General features: G+C 47.6%; 1 long non-coding RNA gene across 2 annotated transcripts; it reads right to left on the minus strand.

Annotated features, from left to right (window-relative positions):
* Positions 1-5,477: 5,477 nt before the first annotated feature.
* Positions 5,478-25,658, minus strand: LOC138994936 (uncharacterized). Of its 2 annotated transcripts, none has more exons than XR_011468492.1 (4): positions 25,404-25,658; positions 9,861-10,050; positions 5,898-5,960; positions 5,478-5,630 (listed from the first exon to the last, which is right to left on the minus strand). It is a non-coding gene; the product is annotated as an uncharacterized lncRNA (long non-coding RNA). The 2 variants fall into 2 exon arrangements; XR_011468491.1 differs by having other exon boundaries at positions 5,890-5,960.
* Positions 25,659-25,699: the final 41 nt, after the last annotated feature.

Below are 25,699 nucleotides of genomic sequence, written 5' to 3' on the forward strand. Positions count from 1 at the left end.
GCCCGGGGCTGGGGGCACTGCATTGCCCAGTGGCCTTCATCTCTGCATTTGAAGCATTCTCTGGTGGTGTTCCTTTCATTGCACCCCCACTGCGCACAGCCGCCCTTAGGGCCATGCGTGGCTGCTGTTGACGTCAGGGGAGGGTGGGCATAGGAGTAGGTCCAGGTTTCACATAAACAGGTAGGGGTTGGTGTAGGTTGGAGCCAAGAAGACAGGACTTCTACCCGGGGGGAGTCAGGCAGCTTCACTTTAAGGGACTGTTCGGCCTGTAGGATGCTGTTGGAGACCTGGACTTGGGCCTCTTGGGCCAGGTCATATTCCCGGGAGATGTAAATGGTCACTGAAGGGGTTGAGCTCCAACTACTTAAGTATAGCTTTCCCACAACACCTGTAACCCGTTGCTGGTCTCAGGGATCTCAGATTATGATATGGAAGGCCCCCTTCTCCCCGATAAAGGAGCCACCCCTGTAGGCATCATTGACAACACAGTCTCTCCAGCGGCAACCCCCATAGGTGTCAACATCTTGATTACACCTGTCTGGGTCCTCTTGGTCATAAGCAAAACAGGCATAGGGTCAGCCACCATTGTATACTGACCGGATGTCGACAGTCACCCTGATCCCTGTCTGGCCTCTGATCAGGGGGCAATCCTGAGATCCTACCTGCTGGGTGACTTGTTTGCCGTTCTGGTGGTAGGTTTCATGGACCTTGAACCTCCACACATAAGCAGGTAGTGGTTGGTGTAGGTTGCTCAGGGCCAGGAGGAGAAGGAGGAGGGGGTGGGAGGCTAAGGCGGACTTTAGTGGGGCCCAACACCTCACATTTACAGAAGTCATGCTGCTCCGGAGTCCTCTTGTGCCTGGAGAGGTGGTGCCACGATGGGTCACCGAGCAGCTTGGCTGCGGTGGGTGTTGTAAGGATCACGATGTGAGGTCCCGTCCATCTAGGCTCCAAGGCTTGTGGACGTAGGTTCCCAGGGGAGGGGAATCAGTAAGGAGACGGTGGTTGAGCAAGAAGCGTCTCCCATATAGGAGTTCAAAAGGACTTAAGAAGGCGGGGCTCCTTGGTGTAGCAGAGTTCGGTCAGGGCCATGGGCAGGAGGTCTGGCCAGGAGCTGTGAATTTCTAGAGAGAGTTTAGTTAGATGGTCCAATTTGTTGGAGTTGAATGGCTATGATGAGGGTTCGAGCCAGTGACAGACAAATCCAGCAGGATGTAGAAGAGGAGGGATTGATGTTGGAGAGTAGATGGAAAGTTGTGTTATTGAGGGTGGGCATAGGAGTAGGTCCAGGGTTCATAAATAGAGAGTGACACTAGAGGATTTCCCATCCCAGACAGTAGAATTGATGACTCCCTCATCATACCATGTCCGTTTCACCTGAAAATATAAAAAACCTGAGCAAAATTGGAGGGTCCCTTGCCAGGTAAGAGCCTGTGAGGAATGATGGGTCATCCATCAGGTCCTGGATGGTGTTGCCGAATCTTCTTCAGGGATGGTGGGAGGCATTTGGTGAGCCTGAGAGAGGTAGGTATTGCAGTGAAAGTGAGAGGAAATGTTAGAATGTGCTGTTATCCAAGGGAAAAGAGAAAGGGACAGAGGAGTGGAAGCCAGGGATCTGGAGGTTGGAGAAAAGGCGGGGAGGGAGGGAGCAGGTCGTGCAGCCTGTTTCCAGGCCTCTAGCAGCTTGGATTATAAAACTGCTGCATTTTTTATTTTGGGAAGGGTGGAGTGGGATGGGGCGAGAAGGCGCTGAGGTCAGAGTAGTTCTCAGTTAAGAAAAGGGGACAGTCGTGGAGGAGATAAGGAGATAAGGTGTTCACAGCGAGACTGAGGTAGGCCACTGAGGTAGGTGAGACTGAGGTCTGGGACAACAGGGCCCCATAAGAGGCCTCGTGGCAGTGGATGATCGGCATCCCTGTAAAGGGGGCCAGGAGCAGGGAGGCTGAAGGGCAGAGTGGCCACTAGGATGGTGAGAATATCTCATCCTAAAAGGGGCACGGGGCATGTTATCATCAAGGAGGCAGGTAAGGGGTCTGGCGGCCAGCGGGCAGGTGGATTTGCCATCAATACCCATGACCGAGATCTTGGAAGATTAAAGGGGCCCTAAAAAGGAGGGCAGGACAGAGAAGGTAGCCCCCATGTCGACCAGGAAGGTGACCTGTTGCCTTCAGTGCAGCCCTGGGCTCGGCGATGGTGGTGGGGGCCGTCGGGGCTGGGCATCTTCAGTCTTCAGCCAGTCCCAGCATGGCCAGCGGTGGGTCATGACCTGGAAGGGTGGCCCCTCCACACTGGGGTGCAGAGGGCCCGCCACCTATCCAGGGGAAGTCACTTTTCTAGTGGCAGCTTTGACCACACGCTGGGCAGGGCTTGGTTGGAGCCCGGGGCTGGGGGCACTGCATTGCCCAGTGGCCTTCATCTCTGCATTTGAAGCATTCTCTGGTGGTGTTCCTTTCATTGCACCCCCACTGCGCACAGCCCCCTTAGGGCCATGCGTGGCTGCTGTTGACCTCAGGGCCAACACCAAGGCGTGTCTGCAGATCTACCTTCTGTGGAAGGCAGGCCTGCCATTCTGACTGTGCCTGCTCCTCACGGGCATTAAGAACCTTCAAGGCCATTTTTCACTTGATCTCGGACCGGGGTATGAGGGAAGAGGCTGTTTTGGAGGTAACGTTCTCAGGATTTGGGCTTTCAGGGATAGGGGAGAAGGAAGCTGCTGGTTAAGAGGGTCTGAAGAGAGCCCAGCTGCAACCTCTCACAAAGGGAACTGGCCGGCCACCTGTGAATTAAAGTGCTGGCAGTCATGAGGGAGGAGATTCGGTGGAGCGCACAGAGGAAGGCGGGCAATTAGAATTTACAGAGGGTACTGCATGGGTACAGGTTACTAGGCAGGCCCGTAAGGGGAGGGGAGAGAGCGGGAGAGGTGGCCTGGGTGGGCGTGGGAAAGTTACCGGAATTCTTTGATTAACACAGTGGGGTTGGCAGAGAAAGACACCAGCTGCTTCTCAATTGTAGTTAAAAGTGTGTGCGCAGACTGACCGAGCCTGAGGACGAGGGTGCAGTGCACACAGCGGTAGCGTGCAGGAGGGGGGGTTGTTGTCCAGGCCTTTTGAGTTTTTGGCTTCCGCGGGGGGCGGGTGGAAGAAGGGAGGCGGGGTTAGGAGGCTGCGGAGAAGGCAAGGCTGGAGGAGGGTCTGGCAGGGAGGAGGGGAGAGTGTGGATGGACAGGGGCACAGAGGCTGGTGGGAGAACAGGCGGCTCTTGCCAGGGGATGTTTCGGGTGGTCTCCAGTGGAGGGGGAGGGGTGCGAGGACGCGGAGACGATGGCAGTGCCGTTGCCACCACACACACACAGCACATGAACCCACCCCCCCACGCACCACAGACACCGCGCGCTCGGAGGCACGCAAGGCCTCGCAGCAGTGCAGGGACAGCCCAGCGGGAGGAGGAAGGACCAGGCGAGGAGAGACCGCAGAAGGAACTGTGGGGGGAAGAGATGGGGACACAGACTGGGTGGAGAGAGAGTCTGAGAGAGAGAGACTTGGGCACATTTCCCAGTTCGCTGGCAGAAATTCCTGAGATCGATGCGGATGGTAAAGTCAAGGTCCCGTTTTCAGACTGAGGCCATGCTACATTACAGAAATAGGACGCAGTTCTGGGGCAGGCATAGTGTTTAGCCAGATCGGTGAGCCGGCACCCTAGAGGTGTGCTCAGTCAGGTTTGGAATTTGGATTCCCCCTGTGCTTGATCCCGTGGCCTGTAGAGGGGCCAAAGGCTGGCATCCCAGCAGTTTAACCCACGCTACGGAAGGACGATTGGGCCAGGAAATGTAGGGACGTCTCCACTACTTCCCAGGTCCAGAGGAGCCTTCCTGGAAGGGTCGGGAAAGAGGCAATCTCTGACGGGGCCGAGTTTTATGGACAGAGATGCTGGCGGGCAGGTGGCCACCTGGGACCAGCACAGGGGTGGAATGGGACTCAGCGCTGATGTTGCCAAACTGGGAAAAGTTGCTGAGCTGAAGAGATGAGGTCCTGATGGGTCCAGAGCTACAAGGAGGAAGAGGCAGGCACCCCAAGCTGCAGAGGGACAGCCAAATGAGGTGCTCACACCACCCAGGTTTCAAGGCACGAAATGTTAGGTTAGGTGGCTCAGGAGGCAGCATAAGAAATAAAGAGTCGAGTGAATCAGAAAAGAAAAGAAAAGGAAAGGTTTATTTCTGCATCCCCGGGAGACCCACGTACTCCAAAGACAGGGCACGTGGATTCACGCCAACAGGGAGGGGGGGGGGGGGCGGTATTTTTATACTGCGGTTGGGTGAGGGGCGGGAACATGAGCTGAGGTATCTAGCTGAGGAAGTTTCAGCTGCAGGGGGTGAGCAAGGTATTCAGGAAGGAGTCAGTATCTGTGTGGGGGCCGTCAGGGAGAAGCCAGTATCTGTCTGGCACGCTGACCTGTGAGAAATTCCCGGGAAGCCCATTGTCTCATCACATGTCTTCATGTATCTGATCCTGGGCTCTTTCTGACCTAACACTTCCATTTACACTTTTTTTCTTAATATCGACTTTTTTATTTTTCAGGTAAGTTCAGTGTAGGTGCATCTTAGTTAAATAATTTTACATAAAAAGTTATCTTAAAGACCATAGACATGGATTGACAAGAGAGGGGAAGAGCAATGTCAATAGTGTCGAAAACGATCTATTGAGGACTTGGAATGCCATTGCAGAAAATTTTTTCTGTTTAAAAAGCTGCAACAGCGTTACTCTCCATGTTCTCATCCACATGCACTTGTGAATCTGTTCTCAGTGATGAATTTTGTTAAGTCTCATAATAGGAGTAGCCTGATGGATGAAAGTAGTAGCTTGTGCATATTTCTGAAGGTCACGAAATATAAACCTGATGTAAAATCTCTGTCATCAATGATGCAGCAGCAAAAGTCCCACAGAAAATATCAAACGAAGTCATAAAGTATTCTGTCAGACTATCAGTGTACATGTATACATTAAAAAATAAATGTATTTTTCATCATCATATACTGTGTTTTTGTCGCTCAAATGAATTTTATGATTTCTTCAAGGTTCTTCACATACGTACACCTTAAGAGATATCAAGTAGGTGTAACATGTTCTCAAAAAATTAGGGTTGGCACGCAGAAGAATTTTGAGTCAGAGATTTTGCTGGTTTTGGCACCCACTCACAAAAAGGAGCCCACCCTTGGTATAGGTTATTCTGGTGCTCTGTCCCCCTAGCTCACCAGTTATTTATAATACATTTGACCTCCTATCCATAGAGGATCATTCACTTTCTCCCCTCTCAACAGGCCTTGGGGTTCTCCGAATATTTGGTTCCCTGAGCCTATTTCCACCCCCCCCCCCCATCCCCCACACACAAACCTTTAAGATCTTGCATAAATGTGTGCCCTGTCCTGGAATAGCAGGTTCTTCACTCTTAAAAGCTAGTGTAAAATTCACAGTAGGTTTTTGGTATTTTTTTTTTTAATTAAAAAAAACTCCCAGCCCGGCCAGTGTTGCTCAGTTGATTCAATGTCGTCTCAACTACCAGGAGGTCCATGTTGAATTACTGGTCAGGGCACATGTCAGGGTAGTAGGGGAGCATGTTTCTTTCCCTTCCTCTTTCTGAAATCAATAAAAATAATAAAGAATAAAAAGTCTTTTGAAAAACAAACCACAACAAAAAACCCTCCCTAACTGTTGGACAGCTATCAAGGAGATGCTGGAGATAAAGAAGAATTTCCTCCTCAGGACTTTATTTCAGGAAACATCCTGGTGGGGCCACTGCTCCATTCACTTGTCCTGCCTCAGCTTCTGTGGACCCCACTGCGGGTCATGTGTGTGCACCTCGGTTGCCTCCAGCTCAGCCCAGCAACAAACCTACCTACTTACTTCTGTGTTCAACACAGATCCTTTGACGTGTGATTCCAAGTGAATGTACTGGTTCCTCCACTCCTGCAAAGAGCGGAGAGTCATTACTAAATCACATTGTAAGTGAGATTTAAATGCCTGAGTGAGTAAAAGAAATTCTGAGTGAACAAGATTGACCTCAATGACCACAGATAACTGCTGGTGGCTTAGCAATATGAGATGCAGAATGGTGCCAACCACACACAGGACAACAGCACAGTGTCCCCCAGTCAAGCAGTGGGGCTGGGAAACAGGCCAGTATGTTTTGTGGCAGGAGAAAGCAAGGGAAAGGCAGAATTCATATTTATGTGTTTGTTTTCTAGGAGGGCTTTTTCTGGAGAAAGCAGCCGCCTTGGCTAAGGGATACATTTAGACCTCTCAATGCCACATACAAGCAAAACATGGCACAGACGCTACATGACAAGGATTGTCTAATGAGGATGAGATTTTCTATAAGAATAAAGGGTAAATGGGGACAATTTGGAATTCTTATCTGAAGTGGTTAGGTGGGGTTCTAGGCAGAGTGCAAGGGCCTCCAGTTCCTATGTGGTTAATTGGTTTGCGGATTCTCTTCTCTTGGTGCCTGCCCAAGTGACCTCCCAACGTTCCTTACTGAGAATGAAAGCAAGTGTTTTTCTCTGTGTTGACCAGTGAGCCAGCAAATACATAGTGTGTTTAAGGCACAGCCTGGGAATGGGGATCAGTGAGTGTGGGGAATCCAGGAGGTGAGGAGAAACAAATGGGATCGTCCTGGAGACTCATTTCCTGTCCCCTTTCAGTAGCTCACCAGATCGCTAGCTCAGCAGGTACCAGCAAGTAATGGAAAAATAGTCCCCTTTCCCAATGAGATCATTTCTTTCATCCAACAGCTTTCATGGTGGTGGTATAGATGTCCCTGCCTCACCTTTCCTATTCCTATAAGCGTGATGCATTCCATGCAGGCTCCCTCTCCACAGGACCTGTAGCCATGGGACACATGGTCCTACTAAATCTGGCCTAATCCCCTTCTATGGAAGCTTGGGGATTGAGTAAATTCTGTTACATTCTTTTAAATTTTTTAAAAGATTTTCTTTAAATGTGAGAGAGAACGGAAAGAAGGAGAGAGGAACATTAATATGAAACCAAAACATCCCTTGCATGCCCTCTCTCGGGAATGGAACCTGCAACCCAGGCGTGTGCCCTGACCATGAATCCAACTGACAACCTTGGGGTGTATGGGAGAACATACAAGCCACAGAGCCACTCTGGCCAGGGCTCTGTTATTCTGATTGGAAGTGTCCCCCCAAAACAACCAAACACTATATTGACACATGTGTCCTCTTTACATGCTGGGTTCAAGGAATTTTATGCCCACAATAATCTATAGGTTGTTAGCATGGCTGCTATACAGAGGAAGACTTGGAGCCTGGAGTCAAGTTCGCAACCATTACAAGGGCATCATTTGTTAATATATGAACAAGCTCAAAGGGTCTCAAGTCTGTCTCACTGAAGCCCTGTATCACAGTGTATTGGGCGTTAATTTCTCCACATATGAACCTGTCTATATCTTAATATGGATTTGCGTGTATATACGTAAACTCGGAAAGACACACAAAGACTGGTGATGTTAGGTGTTTTGGGTGAAGAAATTGGTTGGCTGTTGGACAGAAGTGGAAGAGTGACTTCTGTACTCTTTGCATTTTTCTTATTTAAAAATTGTGGTAAAATGCCCAAGCCATAAAATTGACCATCGTAACCCTGTTAAAAACTGTATTTTTATTGATTTCAGTGAGGAATGGAGAGGGAGAGATAGAAACATCAATGAAGTGACAATCAGTGATTGGCTGCCTCCTGCACACCCCCTAGTGGGGATTGAGCCCACAACCCAGACATGTGTCCTGACTGAACATTGAACTGTAACCTTATGATTCATAGATTGACTTTCAACTACTGAGCCACACTGACCCGGCCCATCTTAACAATCTTTTAGTGTACACGTCAGTGACATTAAGTACATTCACCGTGTTGTGCAATGATCACCACCATCCATCCCCAGAACATTTTCATCTTACAAAACTGAAACTCTACCCATACCTGCTCTCCAACCCCTGGCAACCACCACTCTCCTTTCTAGTCCTGTGAATTGGACCACTCTGACACCTTATACAAATGGGATCTTACGGTATTTGCCTTTTTGTCGTTGACTGTCTTCACATAGCATAGTGTCCTCCAAGTTCATATTGTAACAAGTGGGAGCACTGACTAATATTCCAGTGTATATAGCATATTTTGTTTATCCTGTCCTCCCTTGTTACCTTTGCTTCTACCTTTTTGCTATTGTGAAGAATGTTGCTATGAATATACTTTTTTTTTAATTTGAGAGAGAGGGGAAAGGAAAAGGAGAGAGAGAGAAACATAGATGTGAGAGGAGAACATGGATCGCATGCCCACTACCGGGGATCAAGCTTGCAACCCAGGTATGTCCCCTGACCAGAAATCAAACCAACCACCTTCTGGTGCATGGGAGGACACCCAAGTCACAGAGCTACACCAGCCTGGGCTCCGTTGTTATTCTGATGGTTATTTCCCCCCCAAAAAACAACAAAACAGTATATTGACACATTTGTCTTCTTTACACGCTGGGTTCAAGCAATTTTGTGCCCACAAACATCTATAGGTAGGTAGTGGGGCTAATATTATACAGAGGAAGACTTGCAGCTTGGACTCAAGTCCCCAACCATTACAAGGGCATCATTCGTTAATATTTGAGCCCAGAGAGTCTGAAGTCCGTCTCACTGAACCCCTGTATCACAGTGTATTAGGCCTCAGTTCCTCCTCATATGCATCTGTCTACATGTATGTATGGATTTGCTTGTATAGGCATAGATTCTGGAAAGATACACAAAGACTGGTGATGTTAGGTGTTTTGGGTGAAGGAATTGGATGGATGTTAAGACAGAAGTGGAAGGGTGGCTTTTGTACTTTTTATGTTTTTACTAGAGGCCCAATGCATGAAAATTGTGGTAAAATGCACATACCCTAAAATTTACCATCTTAACCTTTTAAAAATATATTTTTATTGATTTCAGAGAGGAGTGGGGAGGAAGAGAGAGAGAGAGAGAGAGAGAGGAAGCATCAGTGATAAAGAATCCTGATCGGCTGCCTCCTGCACACCTCCTACTGGGGATTGAACCTAGGTATGTGCCCTGACTGGTAACAAAAGGTATTTTCTACAAAGCTGGAGCACATTCTGGGAAAATGGCCTAGAGACATCAGAAACAAAAGTATCTAACATAAATTCTTTAGTTGCTTGTGTTGCTATGTTGCAAAATCTTTCATTTCTGCAAATTTAGCAGGGTATGGAATGTAAATATATAAAACTGTATGGGGTTTTTCTAGGCTAATATGCAAACTGTCTCCTCCGGAGTTAGACTGGGAGACTGTAAGTTCGATGGCTCAGTATGATGTGCCCTACAACCAGGGGGCAGCATGGAAGGAAGGAAGGTCCCACCTGGCAGCCAAGGAAGGGAGGCCCTCCCCACCCACCCCGCCCCCCTGCAACTCTCCCCCGCTTCTTCCCTCCTTCCTCCCCCCGCCCCCCCCCCCCCCCCCCAGTAGCTGCTAGGGAGCCTACCAATGCACGAATTTCTTGTACTGGGCCTCTAGAATAAATAAAAAGTATGTCTCCAAATTAATATTAAAAGGCAAATACTCATAACAGCAACAGGGAGGCATCAGTTTAGACAGCATGCACATTTCCCTCTAGAGCAGTGATTCTCAACCTTCCTAATGCCGAAACCCTTTAGTACAGTTCCTCATGTTGTGGTGACCCCCAATCATAAAATTATTTTCGTTGCTACTTCCTAACTGTAATTTTGCTAAGGTTATGAATCATAATGTAAATATCTGATATGCAGGATGTATTTTCATTGCATAGTGATTAATCACAAAACAAGATGTAATTACATATGTGTTTTCCGATGGTCTTAGGTGACCCCTGTGAAAGGGTCCTTCAACACCCAGTTTGAGAACCGCTGCTTTAGTGCATCAGTGAGGCTCATTCAGTTCTAGGCTCCTGGGAGGTGCAGCTCAGGTGACCACGCTGCTCCAGGCCTGTGGTACCTGTTGCTTGTCAACCACTGGTTCCAGCAGTCACCTAGAAAATTGGAGGATAGGACTTAGGGCTTCAAGGCGGTCCAGAGTGAGGCCCCAGCAATTCCCTAGGGCCTCATTCCTGCCCGCACCAGGTGGCCAGCTTCAACTTGAATGGACACTGGGACAGGCCAGCCAGGCAGCCCTGGCCCCGCCCCCGCCCACGTGCCAGTCCACCCAGGCAGCGCTGGCCCCGCCCCCACCAACATGCCAGTCCACCCAGGCAGCCCTGGCCCCGCCCCCTCCCACGTACCAGTCCACCCAGGCAGCCCTGGCCCCGCCCCCTCCCACGTACCAGTCCACCCAGGCAGCCCTGGCCCCGCCCCCGCCCACGTGAGGACCCATCTAGGGTTCCGCTCTCCTGGTGGCACTTCCGCTCCCCTGGCGGCGCTTCCCCGGCAGGACCAGGTGCCTGAGGTGGGGGCCTAAATGATGCGGGGTGGGGGGCAGCGGGGGCAGCAGTAACCCCAGGTAGCATCCGCCAGGTCCTCCCCCACCTCCCCCGACCCGACCCCCAGCGCCTGGGGCCATAAGGGGCTCCCTGGCTCAGACCCAATGCTGTGTGTTGTACGTTGACCACGAAGGAGAAGAGGACGACGAGGCCGGGAAGCAGAGGAGGCCCTGGATTCCGAGGACGCCGAGGAAGAGGACGGCGCAGCCAGTGGGTGCAGGGAAAGCGGCTTCAGGAGGCACAGCGCCTGCAGGTACCCACCCAGCCCATGTCTGCGGGCTCCTGCCCACCTCCTCTGCCCTCACCCGAGCTCTCGCAAACCCGAACCCCAACCTCCACTCCCCTGACTGAGGGGAAATGCCAGGGCACATCGAGTGACACTCACACACAACAAAAACACACACAGCACAACAGAACAGCACACCTACATCTTACTCTCTCTTACTGGCTTCCTTTACTCAGATGATTATTTTAAGACTAGAGGCCTCATGCACGAAATTCGTGCACTGGAGTGGGGTCTCTCAGCCCAGCTCTCGGGGGAAGCCCAACTGATGGCTCCCTGTAGGAAGCGGGCCTAAGCCAGCACTCAGACATCCTTAGCACTGCTTTGGATGCAGATGAGGCTGCAGCCACCACCATTGCACTCACCAGCCATGAGCCCAGCTTCTGGCTGAGAGGTGCTCCCCCTGTGCCAGTGCACTGACCACCAGGGGCCAGTTCCTGTGTTTAGCGTCTACCCTCTGGTGGTCAGTGTGCATCATAGTGACCAGTCATTTCGTCATTCAGTTGTTTTGCATATTAGCCTTTTATTATGCAGGATTAGTCCATGTTGTTTTGCATATCAATAATTCATTTTTATTGCTGAATAGTATTCCATTAATAATGGATATATCAGTATATTTCAACACTGATGGCTATTTGAGTTGTTCCAATTTTTGACTTACAAATAAAGCTATTATGAATATTTATGTACAAGTCTGTTTATGGAAATATACTTCTATTTCTCTTGGCAAATACCTGAAAGTGGAATGGCTGGGTCATACAGTAGGTGTATGTTTAAGTTTTTAAAAAACTATTTTCCAAGTAACTCCTTTGTCACTAATATAATTCTGTATGTTTCCATTTATAGTATCTTACCTAACCATTTGGCCTGCTGCCTCTGCCAACTTAAAAATCATATTGAGGCTGTTGCCAAGACAGTCAAACTGAATTGTGAGACCGAATGTGTGACCGAGACACCTTGTGGTGAGTCTCAATTGCCTGATGATAAACTTTTTAATTTTTATTTTGTTTTCATTTTTTATTTGTAATCAATGACGATACATTTTTACGCAAATAAAGTAACTGTATTATTTTTATTCATTTACTCAGAGTTCAACTCTAAAATTTTAAGAACTTCTCTTTGCTAAAAGTCAGATGAAGGGAAGGGTATTACCATTAATGGCTACATCCTGTGTGTTGTGCTCTCTGCCGGGTGCTTTGCTTCCAAATGAGAACTTGTTCATTAGTGTGTCACAGTTTGTAAACTGTTTTGTATGCATTAGGTTTCAATTGCCCTTTGCAGTGTAGACAGATAAAGATACATTTTTATTTTGTTTGTTTTTGCAAGTTTATGAAAAGAGTACAAATGATGCTATTTTATGGAAGTTTTATTTGGAACCTGGCAGTTTTCGGATCCATCACCAGAAGCTGCTACCCAGCCCTTCTAAGGCATGGGAGGGCTCTTTCTTTTTAGACTGTCCAACTCTGAACTTGCTCTGAAGCACAAGGTTTTCTATCCACCAAACATTTGTGTGCTTTTAAGTATTTTTCTACACATTAGGTTTATTGGCAGCTACTTGATAACTTCCCAAATGTGCTTTCATGCCCAGATAGCTTAAAAACAGGTTTCCATCGTGACCTGGGGCACATCAGAAATAATACTGCTGTGCTACTTACATGAAGTCAGTTTAGCTTATTTTTCAAAACAATGTTTTGACCAATTATATTACTCCCTTCTGCCCCAACAGTGGGCAGAATAGGCATTTTAATCTCCTTCTAAGGTGAGTAAAAAGAAGATCAGAAAGGGCTAAGAGCTGTCACCTAGAGCCCAGGTCTCCAGCTCCCAGTTTTGGACTTTCCACAAGACCATCCATGCTCCTCTTTCCCCGAACGTTACCCCCTTCTCTGACCCTTATCATCACCAGCAACACTTTCAATTCTTCTGGAAAATAAACCCAGCTGCTCAATGGTACACTTGTCCTCACACAGTCAGAATCGTTAGATGGTTCCCTAAGTAAAGCTGAAAATATAAGAAATTACATGAAATGATAGCAAAGTAGGCAACTGACAAAAGTTGTTTCTCCCGTTCTGTATTTTAGGACCCCAAAAATTATTTCTTAGATCTATTGAACACTAGAGGTTCAGTGCATGAAATTTGCACATGAGGGATCCCCTCAGCCCAGCCTGCACCCTCTCCAATCCAGGACCACTTGGAGGATGTCTGACTCACAATATGGGACCACTGGCTCCCAACTGCTCATCTGCCTGCCTGCCTGCCTGCCTGATCAGCCCTAACTGCCCCCCCTGCTGGCCAAGTCACCCCCACTGCCCCTCCTGCCAGCCTAGTTGCCCCCAACTGCTCTTCCCCTGCCAGCCTGGTCGCCCCTAACTGCCGCTGTGCTGGCCTGGTCACCACTTACTGCCCCCCACCACCCCCCCCGTTCCGGCCTGGTTGCCCACAACTGCCACCCCCCCCCCCCCGCCCCCACCGTGTGTCTGGTTGCCCCATGCACCATGCTGCTTGGTTGTTTGGTCACCCCTCACTAACTCCCTGTGGGCCTGGTCACCGCATGCAGCCTGCTGCTCGAACATTTGGTTGCCCCTCACTAATCCCCCTGCCAGCCTAGTTGCCTCACACAGCCTGTTTGGTCGCCTGTTCAGTTGCGATGGTTGCTTAGGCTTTTATATATATAGGAGATTCTACAGTGGTACACAACCTGGCAAGTCTCTTAACGTACATCCCGAGTACCTGCCTAAATCTTAAGCATAGAGTGAGGGTAGACATATTGTTTTTTCTGTATAGAGCCATCTGTTATGGGGCTGGCATATGTGAAGGCAGGGCCCAAGTGAGGAATCGGTGAGTTAGTGCAGAAGGGTGGGTCCAGATGAGGACGTGTTAGCCGTGGGTGTTAATCGTGGTCATCTGTGATGGTAGCAAGAACACAAGCATCCTGAAGAGTGGAGAGAGGAAGGCTCAGGCCCCCTCTGCATCTGAAGCAGGACAGGATGGGTGCGTGAATGTGAGTTCACAGTAGATCTGCAGAGCGTCTAACTGAGTGGGTCTTCCAGCCCTGGCTTTCCTCCAGTAACCGGCTGTTGGCCCTTGGGGCCCAATGGTATAGTCCTAAGTATAGTCACCATATGTCATGCTAGGGAATGTTCTAAGTAATTAACCACTTTAAAAAAAGAGACAGTTTCTCCTTTTGTTGTGTCAATAATCATAGATGTAGGTTGGGGTTTATTTTTCTCCTCTCCAAATGGCACTCAAATATTTGCTGAGTCCCTATATATTGGACTGGGATGTAGGCTCTGGACTGACAAATAGGTGTCCCGTGAGTCTTTCAATATCAGATGTGATTTCTTCTTTTTTGGCAGATGAAGAACTCCTATTAGAAGGAACTCTCATAAAAGCATTACAAGGCCAACAGAACACCAGCACTGAGCTGACCATTGAGCCAGAGAGGGCATCCTCTATCAAAAATAGCTACACTTCCTCATTTCTTATGAGTGAGCTGCTAGACTCTAATAAATTCCTGAATGAATCTCCAGAGTGAACCCCATCCTCAGGCATATTAATAAAGCACTAGTGGCTCAGTGCATGAAATTCATGTGTGTGTGTGTGGGGGGGGGGCGGTGGTTGTCCCTCAGCCTGGCATGCATCCTCTCCAATCTGGGACACCTCGGGGGATGTCGGACATCCCTCTCACAATCCGGGACCGCTGGCTCCTAACCACTCACCTGCCTGCCTGCCTGATTGCCTCTAACCGCTTCTGCCTGCCCGCCTGATCGCACCCTAACCGCTCCCCTGCCAGCCCAATTGATGTCTAACTGCTGCCCTGACAGCCTGATCGCCCCCAGCTGCCCTCCCCTGCCGGCCCAATCGCCCCCAGCTGCCCTCTGCTATAGCGACCCGCCTCCTCCACTGGGATCCACCTACTTTACTTGAGGTGGCGGAGATGCCCATACTGGCCTCCTCCGCGCCATGTGGAGCAATGGGACCCCTAGGCCTCACCACATGGAGCAGCCACTGGGCACCGCCTGCGTGGTGCATGTGGCCATCTTGTGGTGGCCATCTTGTGATGATGTCGCATGCAAGGACGTGAGGACCACCTAGGCCAGGGGTGGGCAACCCCTGACACGGATGCCATATTTGGCTGAACCATATGTTTGGCAGGAAGAAAAACAAGAAGGGGGAGCGGAAGTCTCAGGAGGAGGAATTGTTCCTAAAAACGTAAGTAATTGGGAACACTTAGAGTTCTTATCTAAAATGAGGAAATAATGAATAGTTATAATGAGTTATAATAATGAGTAACTTTTGCTGGCACGTGAGACCCTCTCTTATAAGCTTCCATTTACAATTTTTTTCTTAATATCGACTTTTTTATTTTTCAGATAAATTCAGTGTAGGTACATCTTAGATAAATAAATAACTTTACATAACAAGTTATTGTAAAGACCATAGACATGGATTGACGAGAGAGGGGAAGAGCAATTTCTATGCCTCTGCCTTAACTCTCTCTGCCTTCCTAGATCTGACCAGTGTTTTGGTTTCATCCACATACACTTGTGAATCTTTGTTCTCAGTGATGAATTTTGTTAAGTCTCATAATAGGAGTAGCCTGACGGATGAAAGTAGTAGCTCGTGCATATCTCTGAAGGTCACAAAATATAAACCTGATGTAATTTCTCTGTCATCAGTGATGCAGCAGCAAAAGTCCCACTGATAATATCAAATGGAGTCATAAAGTTTTCTGTTGGACTAGCAGTGTACATGTATACATTAAAAAATAAATGTATTTTTCATCATCATATACTGTGTTTTTGTCGCTCAAATGAATTTTATTATTTCTTCAAATTTCTTTTTTTTTAAAATATATTGATTTTTTACAGGGAGGAAGGGAGAGGGATAGAGAGTTAGAAACATCGATGAGTGAGAAACCTCGATCAGCTGCCTCCTGCACACCCCTCACTGGGGATGTGCCTGCAACCGAGGCACATGCCCTTGACCGGAATCGAACCCGGGACCCTTTGGTCCACAGGCCATCGCTCTAGCCACTGAGCCAAATCGGTCAGGTCTCTTCAAGTTTCTTCACATATGTACACCTTAAGAGATATCAAGTAGGCCTAACATGTTCTCAAAAAATTAGGGTTGGCACGCAGAAGAATTTTGAGTCAGAGATTTTGCTGGTTTGGGCATGCACTCACAAAAAGGCTGCCCACCCTTGATCTAGGCTTTTATTAATATAGTTAATAAAGCATGTATTTGAAATGTATCAACTCATCGCTAACTCTAGCCTTGAGGTAAGGAATTATAGTGTAAATAGTCAAGTATTTATATGCAAATAACAAGGGCCATAGGCAAGACAAACAGGGCTGAAGTTGGAATCCCTGGGGAAGCCAATACTTCCTCAAGCAGCAGTGTGGTCCAACCAGGTGAAGAGGTCTTCTCTCCCTTGTTTCCCCAAGACACTCAGTCCCTGAGAACTGGCAGACACCTCCTCCCCCAGGGGTATAGGCTACTCAGGTGCTCTGTCCCCCTGGCTCACCAGTTATTTATAACATATTTAACCTATCTGTACAGGATCATTCACTTTCGCCCCTCTCAACAGATCTTGGGGTTGTCAGAATATTTGGGTCCCTGAGCCTATTTGCCCCCCAAGCTTTTAAGATCATACACAAATGTGTGCCCTGTCCTGGTGTAGCAGGATCTTCACCCTTAAAAGCTAGTGTAAAATTCTCAGTAGGTTTTGGTATTTTTTTAAAATTAAACTCCCAGCCCAGCTGGTGTGGCTCAGTTGATTCAATGTTGTATCGTTTACCAGGAGTCTATGGTTGGATTACTGGTCAGGGCACATGTCAGGGTAGTAGGGGAGCATCTCTCTTTCCCTTCTTCTCTCTGAAATCAATAAAAATAATCAAGAATCAAAAGTCCTTTGTAAAACAAACCACAACAGAAACCCCTCTAACCTGTTGGATAGCTACCAGGGAATTGCTGAAGATATAGGGTAAAGAAAAATGTGTGAGCAGTAACTATCCAACTTCCTTCTGTATCCAACACAGATCCTTGGCTGCATGACACCAAGTGATAATGGTTCCTCCACTCTTGCAAAGAGAGGAGAGTCATTACAAAATCACATTAAGTCATGAGATTTAAATGCCTGTGTAAGTAAAAGAAATTCTGAGTGAACAAGATTTAATAATTGACCTAAATAACCACAGATAAATGCTGCTGGCTTAACAATATGAGATGAAGAGTGGTACCAACCACACACAGGACAATAGCACAGCGTCCCCCAGTAGAGCAGTGGGAATGGGAAACAGCCCAGCATGTTTTGTGGCAGGAGAAAGCAGGAGAAATGCAGATTTCATATTTATGTGTCTTTTTCCAGGAGGGCTTATGCTGGAGAAAGTGGCCGCCTTGGCTAAGGGATACAATTAGTTTGCTGATGTTGTTCTCTTGATGCCTGCCTAAGTTACCTCCCAAAGTTCCTTACTGAGAATGAAAGCAAGTGTTTTTCTCTGAGCTGACCATTGAGCCAGAGAGGGCATCCTCTATCAAAAATAGGTACACTTCCTCATTTCTTATGAGTGAGCTGCTAGACTCTAATAAATTCCTGAATGAATCTCCAGAGTGAACCCCATCCTCAGGCATATTAATAAAGCACTAGTGGCTCAGTGCATGAAATTCGTGTGTGTGTGTGGTGGGGGTGGGGTTGTCCCTCAGCCTGGCATGCATCCTCTCCAATCTGGGACACCTCGGGGGATGTCGGACATCCCTCTCACAATCCGGGACCGCTGGCTCCTAACCACTCACCTGCCTGCCTGCCTGATTGCCTCTAACCGCTTCTGCCTGCCCGCCTGATCGCACCCTAACCGCTCCCCTGCCAGCCCAATTGATGTCTAACTGCTGCCCTGACAGCCTGATCGCCCCCAGCTGCCCTCCCCTGCCGGCCCAATCGCCCCCAGCTGCCCTCTGCTATAGCGACCCGCCTCCTCCACTGGGATCCACCTACTTTACTTGAGGTGGCGGAGATGCCCATACTGGCCTCCTCCGCGCCATGTGGAGCAATGGGACCCCTAGGCCTCACCACATGGAGCAGCCACTGGGCACCGCCTGCGTGGTGCATGTGGCCATCTTGTGGTGGCCATCTTGTGATGATGTCGCATGCAAGGACGTGAGGACCACTTAGGCCAGGGGTGGGCAACCCCTGACACGGATGCCATGTTTGGCTGAACCATATATTTGGCAGGAAGAAAAGCAAGAAGGGGGAGCGGAAGTCTCAGGAGGTGGAATTGTTCCTAAAAACGTAAGTAATTGGGAACACTTAGAGTTCTTATCTAAAATGAGGAAATAATGAATAGTTATAATGAGTTATAATAATGAGTAACTTTTGCTGGCACGTGAGACCCTCTCTTATAAGCTTCCATTTACAATTTTTTTCTTAATATCGACTTTTTTATTTTTCAGATAAATTCAGTGTAGGTACATCTTAGATAAATAAATAACTTTACATAACAAGTTATTGTAAAGACCATAGACATGGATTGACGAGAGAGGGGAAGAGCAATTTCTATGCCTCTGCCTTAACTCTCTCTGCCTTCCTAGATCTGACCAGTGTTTTGGTTTCATCCACATACACTTGTGAATCTTTGTTCTCAGTGATGAATTTTGTTAAGTCTCATAATAGGAGTAGCCTGACGGATGAAAGTAGTAGCTCGTGCATATCTCTGAAGGTCACAAAATATAAACCTGATGTAATTTCTCTGTCATCAGTGATGCAGCAGCAAAAGTCCCACTGATAATATCAAACGGAGTCAAAGTTTTCTGTTGGATTAGCAGTGTACATGTATACATTAAAAAATAAATGTATTTTTCATCATCATATACTGTGTTTTTGTCGCTCAAATGAATTTTATTATTTCTTCAAATTTCTTTTTTTTAAAATATATTGATTTTTTACAGGGAGGAAGGGAGAGGGATAGAGAGTTAGAAACATCGATGAGTGAGAAACCTCGATCAGCTGCCTCCTGCACACCCCCCACTGGGGATGTGCCTGCAACCGAGGCACATGCCCTTGACCGGAATCGAACCCGGGACCCTTTGGTCCACAGGCCATCGCTCTAGCCACTGAGCCAAATCGGTCAGGTCTCTTCAAGTTTCTTCACATATGTACACCTTAAGAGATATCAAGTAGGCCTAACATGTTCACAAAAAATTAGGGTTGGCACGCAGAAGAATTTTGAGTCAGAGATTTTGCTGGTTTGGGCATGCACTCACAAAAAGGCTGCCCACCCTTGATCTAGGCTTTTATTAATATAGTTAATAAAGCATGTATTTGAAATGTATCAATTCATTGCTAACTCTAGCCTTGAGGTAAGGAATTATAGTGTAAATAGTCAAGTATTTATATGCAAATAACAAGGGCCATAGGCAAGACAAACAGGGCTGAAGCTGGAATCCCTGGGGAAGCCAATACTTCCTCAAGCAGCAGTGTGGTCCAACCAGGTGAAGAGGTCTTCTCTCCCTTGTTTCCCCAAGACACTCAGTCCCTGAGAACTGGCAGACACCTCCTCCCCCAGGGGTATAGGCTACTCAGGTGCTCTGTCCCCCTGGCTCACCAGTTATTTATAACATATTTAACCTATCTGTACAGGATCATTCACTTTCGCCCCTCTCAACAGATCTTGGGGTTGTCAGAATATTTGGGTCCCTGAGCCTATTTGCCCCCCAAGCTTTTAAGATCATACACAAATGTGTGCCCTGTCCTGGTGTAGCAGGATCTTCACCCTTAAAAGCTAGTGTAAAATTCTCAGTAGGTTTTGGTATTTTTTTAAAATTAAACTCCCAGCCCAGCTGGTGTGGCTCAGTTGATTCAATGTTGTATCGTTTACCAGGAGTCTATGGTTGGATTACTGGTCAGGGCACATGTCAGGGTAGTAGGGGAGCATCTCTCTTTCCCTTCTTCTCTCTGAAATCAATAAAAATAATAAAGAATCAACAGTCTTTGAAGCAAACCACAACAGAAACCCCTCTAACCTGTTGGATAGCTACCAGGGAATTGCTGAAGATATAGGGTAAAGAAACAAACCACAACAGAAACCCCTCTAACCTGTTGGATAGCTACCAGGGAATTGCTGAAGATATAGGGTAAAGAAAAATGTGTGAGCAGTAACTATCCAACTTCCTTCTGTATCCAACACAGATCCTTGGCTGCATGACACCAAGTGATAATGGTTCCTCCACTCTTGCAAAGAGAGGAGAGTCATTACAAAATCACATTAAGTCATGAGATTTAAATGCCTGTGTAAGTAAAAGAAATTCTGAGTGAAGAAGATTTAATAATTGACCTAAATGACCACAGATAACTGCTGCTGGCTTAACAATATGAGATGCAGAATGGTACCAACCACACACAGGACAATAGCACAGCGTCCCCCAGTGGAGCTGTGGGAATGGGAAACAGCCCAGCATGTTTTGTGGCAGGAGAAAGCAGGAGAAATGCAGATTTCATATTTATGTGTCTTTTTCTAGGAGGGCCTATGCTGGAGAAAGTGGCCGCCTTGGCTAAGGGATACATTTAGACCTCTCAACGCCACATATAAGCAAAACATGGCACAGAAGCTATACAACAAGGATTGTCTAATGAGGATGAGATTTTCAATACGAATAAAGGGTAAATGAATAGGGACAATTTGAAATTCTTATCTGAAGTGGTTAGGTGAGGTTCTAGGCAGAGTGTAAGGGCCTCCAGTTCCTATGTGGTTAATTAGTTTGCTGATGTTGTTCTCTTGATGCCTGCCTACGTTACCTCCCAAAGTTCCTTACTGAGAATGAAAGCAAGTGTTTTTCTCTGGGTTGACCAGTGAGCCAGCAAATACATAGTGTGCTTAAGGCACAGCCTGGGAATGGGGATCAGTGAGGTGTGGGGAATCCAGGAGGTGAGGAACAACAAATGGGATCGTCCTGGAGACTCATTTCCTGTCCCCTTTCAGTAGTTCACCAGATCGCTAGCTCAGCAGGTACCAGCACGTAATGGAAAAAGAGCCCCCTTTCCCAATGAGATAATTATTTTTCATCCAACAGCTTTCATGGTGGTGGTATAGATGTCCCTGCCTCACCTTCCCTATAAGCGTGATGCATTCCATGCAGGCTCCCTCTCCACAGGACCTGTAGCCATGGGACACGTGGTCCTACTAAGTCTGGCCTAATCCCCTTCTATGGAAACATAGGGATTGAGTAAATTCTGTTTTGTTCTTTTAAATTGCTTAAAAGATATGTGAAAAATGTGAGAGAGAAGGGAAAGAAGAGGGAGAAATAAACATCAACATGAGAGCAAAACATTGACTGCATGGCCCCAGCCACGTATTGAGCCTGCAACCCAGGCGTTTGCCCTGACCAGGAATCCAACATACAACCTTTTGAGTACAGGAGAACATACAAGCCTCAGAGCCACTCTGGCCAGGGCTCTGTTATTTTGATTGGAAGTCCCTCCTCCCCCAAATAACCCACACTATATTGACACATGTGTCCTCTTTACATGCTGGTTCGAGGAATTTTATACCCACAAAAATCTACAGGATGTTAGCGTGGCTGATATTATACGGAGCAAGACTTAGAGCATGGAGTCAAGTCCCCAATCATTATAAGGGCATCATTCGTTAATATAAGAGCTTAAAGGGTCTCAAGTCTGTCTCACTGAACCCCTGTATCACAGTGTATTGGGCGTTAATTCCTCCTCATATGAACCTGTCTATATCTCCTTATGGATTTGCGTGTATATACATAGACTCTGGAAAGACACACAAAGACTGGTGATGTTAGGTGTTTTGGGTGAAGAAATTTGTTGGCTGTTGGACAGAAGAGGAAGAGTGACTTCTGTACTCTTTCCATTTTTCTTATTTAAAAATTGTGGTAAAATGCCCATACTATAATAGTGACCATCTTAACCCTTTTAAAAACTATATTTTATGTTGATTTCAGAGAGGAATGGAGAGGGAGAGATAGAAACATCAGTGAAGAGAGAATCAGTGATCAGCTCCCTCCTGCACACACCCTAGTGGGGATTGAGCCCACAACCCAAGCATGTGCCTTCACTGGGCATTGAACTGAGACCTCCTGATTCATAGACTTTCAACCACTGAGCCACACTGACCTGGCCCATCTTAAAAATCTTTTAGTGTACACGTCTGTGACATTAGGTACATTCACAGTGTTGTGCAATGATCACCACCATCCATCTCCAGAACATTTTCATCTTGCAAAACCGAAACTCTACCCATGCCTGCTCTCCAGCCCCTGGCAACCACCACTCTCCTTTCTAGTCCTGTGAATTCGACCACACCTTATACAAATGGGATCATATGGTATTTGCCTTGTTGTCTTTGACTTTCTTCACATAGCATAGTGAACTCCAAGTTCATATTGTAGCAAGTGGGAGCACTGAATAATATTCCAGTGTATATACCATATTTTGTTTATTCTGTCCTCCCTTGTTACCTTTGCTTCTACCTTTTTGCTATTGTGAAGAATGTTGCTATGAATATGGGGGTACCAATATCTCTTCGAGATCCTTTTAACTTTAGATTTTTAAAGCATATGAATGTGCTGCTTATTTGAAAAACCCCCACAATAAATTAAAAATCCAGAGTAAAATACAAATCAATAGGAATGAAAGCTGTACTTTTTCTCCCACATCCTCTTCAGAATCCCGTAGGCAGCCCTTGAGCCTCCCAAGGATCATTTTACTTGGGGGTGAGGATGGAGTCGGAAGGACAAAAAGCATCTGGCTCCCCCATACCACACCCTTGTAGGGTAACAGCTGGGGACCCTCAGGGGCCACCAGGGAGGGTCAAGTGCAGCATTGTCCTTGCCTGCCTGCTGCCCACCCCCTGCCAGACCATTGGCCTGGACACATGGAGGAGTTGGTGCCCTTTGTGGAAGCTTTTGACAGTTGGAGGTGGAATGCGGGAGTTGGTGCCCTTTGCAGCAGCCGTTGACAGTTGGAGGTGGAATGGAAGAGTGGTGACTTTTGCGAATCCCACCGACAGTAACAAAACCATGGCGGTTTGGGAGCTGAGCCCAGGGTGGAGGGAGTATGGAGACACGGCTTCCGGGCGACGGGGCGCCCCGGAGTCCAGCCTCGGCACCTCAGCCGCCTCAGGTCCTCTGAGCGGGGCCCTTGCTCCCAGGCACTGATTTTCGAGAGAGAACTCTCCACAGCAGCTCAGGTGGCCTCCTCGTGCTTCTCGAATGTTAGGATTTCAGACAAAACTGGTTCAGGAAAGGACCCCTCGGCAGGTGCCTTGGGGAAGAGGCGGGAAGGGGAGGTTTTGTTTTCCCGGCTGACATTTCACTTAAATGTCCCAGGACCACCCACAGCGTCCTCGGGTGCTCCCAGCCTGGCCTCCCCGCTGCAGGGCCGCCCGGCTCCCCCTGCCTTCATGGAGGGTCATGCTCTTCAGCCAGGGATGCCCACGGGACCCAAGGCCTGAGACCAGAGCAGCTTTCCCCGAAATCTCCAGTGAAGGGGCCCAGGTGCACACTCCCAGCTCCACCGCAGGAAGCACTGAACTCAGGGTAACAGGCTGCCATTTGCAGGGCTTACAGAACGCCCAGGCATGCCTCGCTACACCCTTCCGCTGGGTCCCATTTTATTGTGATTATTCTTGTTATTAGATAAAGAAACGTAAACTCAGGAGGGTGAAGGGACTTACTTAAGGTTCATGACAATACCGGTGGAAGCTCGAGGTCACACCCAAATTTAATGATGTTAAAGCCCCATGTCATTTTATGCTGTCCCTTAATTTAAGAAATGTTCACAGGAAGAATCTTGTTTGCATTTACTATTATGTGGTTTTAAGATATGTGTGTTTGACAAAATTTCTCATGCATTATAACCTAAGGGATGCTTTATCATCACTCCCAAACTGCCTATTCAGAACTCCCTTCAGTTCCCAGAAAAATGTTGAAACATTCTTTAATGCATTGTAGAAACATTATTCCATTTAAGTGCTGTCCAATTTTACTTTCTCAGAGCCCCAGAAGTATAGTAAATGACCAGGTATGTGCCTCAATTCCACCATCATTCTTTTTTCATGGACCATTTCATTATTATTATTATTAGCCATGACTTTTAAAAAAATCTTTATTGTTGAAAGTATTACATATATCCTCCTTTTCCCCCCATTGATCCCGTCCAGTCCTTCCCGGCCCCCACACCAGGCCTTTACCACACTATTAAGTACATTCACAGTGTTGTGCAATGATCACCACCATCCATCTCCAGAACGTTTTCATCTTGCGAAACTGAAACTCTACCCATGCCTGCTCTGCAACTCCTGGCAACCACCACTCTCCTTTCTAATCCTGTGAATTTGACCACTCTGACTCCTTATACAAATGGGATCATACGGTATTTGTGTTTTGTCTTTGACTTTCTTCACATAGCATAGTGTCCTCCAAGTTCATATTGTAGCAAGTGGGAGCACTGAATAATATTCCAGTGTATATACCATATTTTGTTTATTCTGTCCTCCCTTGTTACCTTTGCTTCTACCTTTTTGCTATTGTGAAGAATGTTGCTATGAATATGGGGGTACCAATATCTCTTCAAGATCCTTGTATCTTTACATTTTTAAAGCATATGAATGTGCTGCTTTATTTGAAAAAAAAAACCCATAATAAATTAAAAATCCAGAGTAAAATACAAATCAATAGGAATGAAAGTTGTATTTTTTTCTCCCACATCCTCTTCAGAAGCCCCTAGGCAGCCCTTGAGCCTCCCAAGGATCATTTTACTTGGGGGTCAGGGTGGAGCCTGGAAGTACAAAAAGGGTGTGTCTCCCCCCTCCCCCCCACCACACCCTTGTAGGTTAACAGCTGGGGACCCTAAGGGGCCTGCACTGAGGGTCCAGTGCTGCATTGTCCTTGCCTGCCTGCTGCCCACCCCTCTGCCAGACCATTGGCCTGGACACATTCCTGTGCGCTGCCTGCTGCACTGCCAGTGACTTAAGGCCAAGGAAACCTGGGAATGCCTGGCCTTGCCCTGGAGTCCTGCAGCTGCTGGTTTTCTGATTTAGAAACTCCTTTGCTTCCTCTGCTCCAAACAGCCCCAGCGTTGGAGGGGAAGAGGTTTAGAACAGAAACCAAGGCTTCCCACAATTGGTTCTGACAGTGTTATCTCCCACATAAGTCAAGGCAGATAGATATTCCCCCTTTACCCAGTGGTCTTGTTATAACATCTATCACAATGCATCAGGTCACCTTCTAAAAACCTTTCAATGCATCTCACTGCAGACTTTATCCAAGTGTCTGTGCGCCTTTCATAATCTGGCTGCTTGCTTCCTCTTGTACCTGGTCCGCTCCACTCTGCACCTCACCCCATTGAACCTTTCAGTTCTCCAGCTACGAGAAGCGCCTTCGGCAACTCTACTGCCCCGGGCACTGCCCCACCGAGCACCTTTGCACTTGGCTGGGCACTATGCCTGTCCTGCTCTCCCTGGCTGGTGCCTCTCAGATGTCATCTTCTTGGAGACCCTTCCCTCCCACACGTCCAGTAAGCCCTCCAGTCACTCCAGTCACCACCCGCCCGCCTCAGCTCACTCTGCCTGTCATGACTTTCACCTAATTTATAACCCAGGGTTACCTTGTCGGTGTGTATCACCCGACTTCTGTACGGCTCTGCTCTGCAGCGGGGGTGGGGCTGGGGTGGGAGTAGGCGGGTGGTGGGAGCGCTGAGGGGACCCGCGCCGGGATGACCCCTCGCGGACCAGCGCTTGACGGCACGGCCAAAGGATTACATCTTTAGTGGTCATTTCTCAGAGTCAGGAAGTGGAAACATTTCTAAAAATTCAGCAGTTAGTGCTAACTCCCTAGCACTCCATAGTCTGTTTTGGGAAGAATGAACCTGCAGGCGAAGAATCCCGGAGTGGGCGGGGCCAA

This window comes from Myotis yumanensis, unplaced genomic scaffold (assembly GCF_028538775.1).
Source record: "Myotis yumanensis isolate MYYU_CA2020_CCGP unplaced genomic scaffold, mMyoYum1.0.hap1 SCAF_16, whole genome shotgun sequence".
Lineage (NCBI taxonomy): Eukaryota > Metazoa > Chordata > Mammalia > Chiroptera > Vespertilionidae > Myotis > Myotis yumanensis.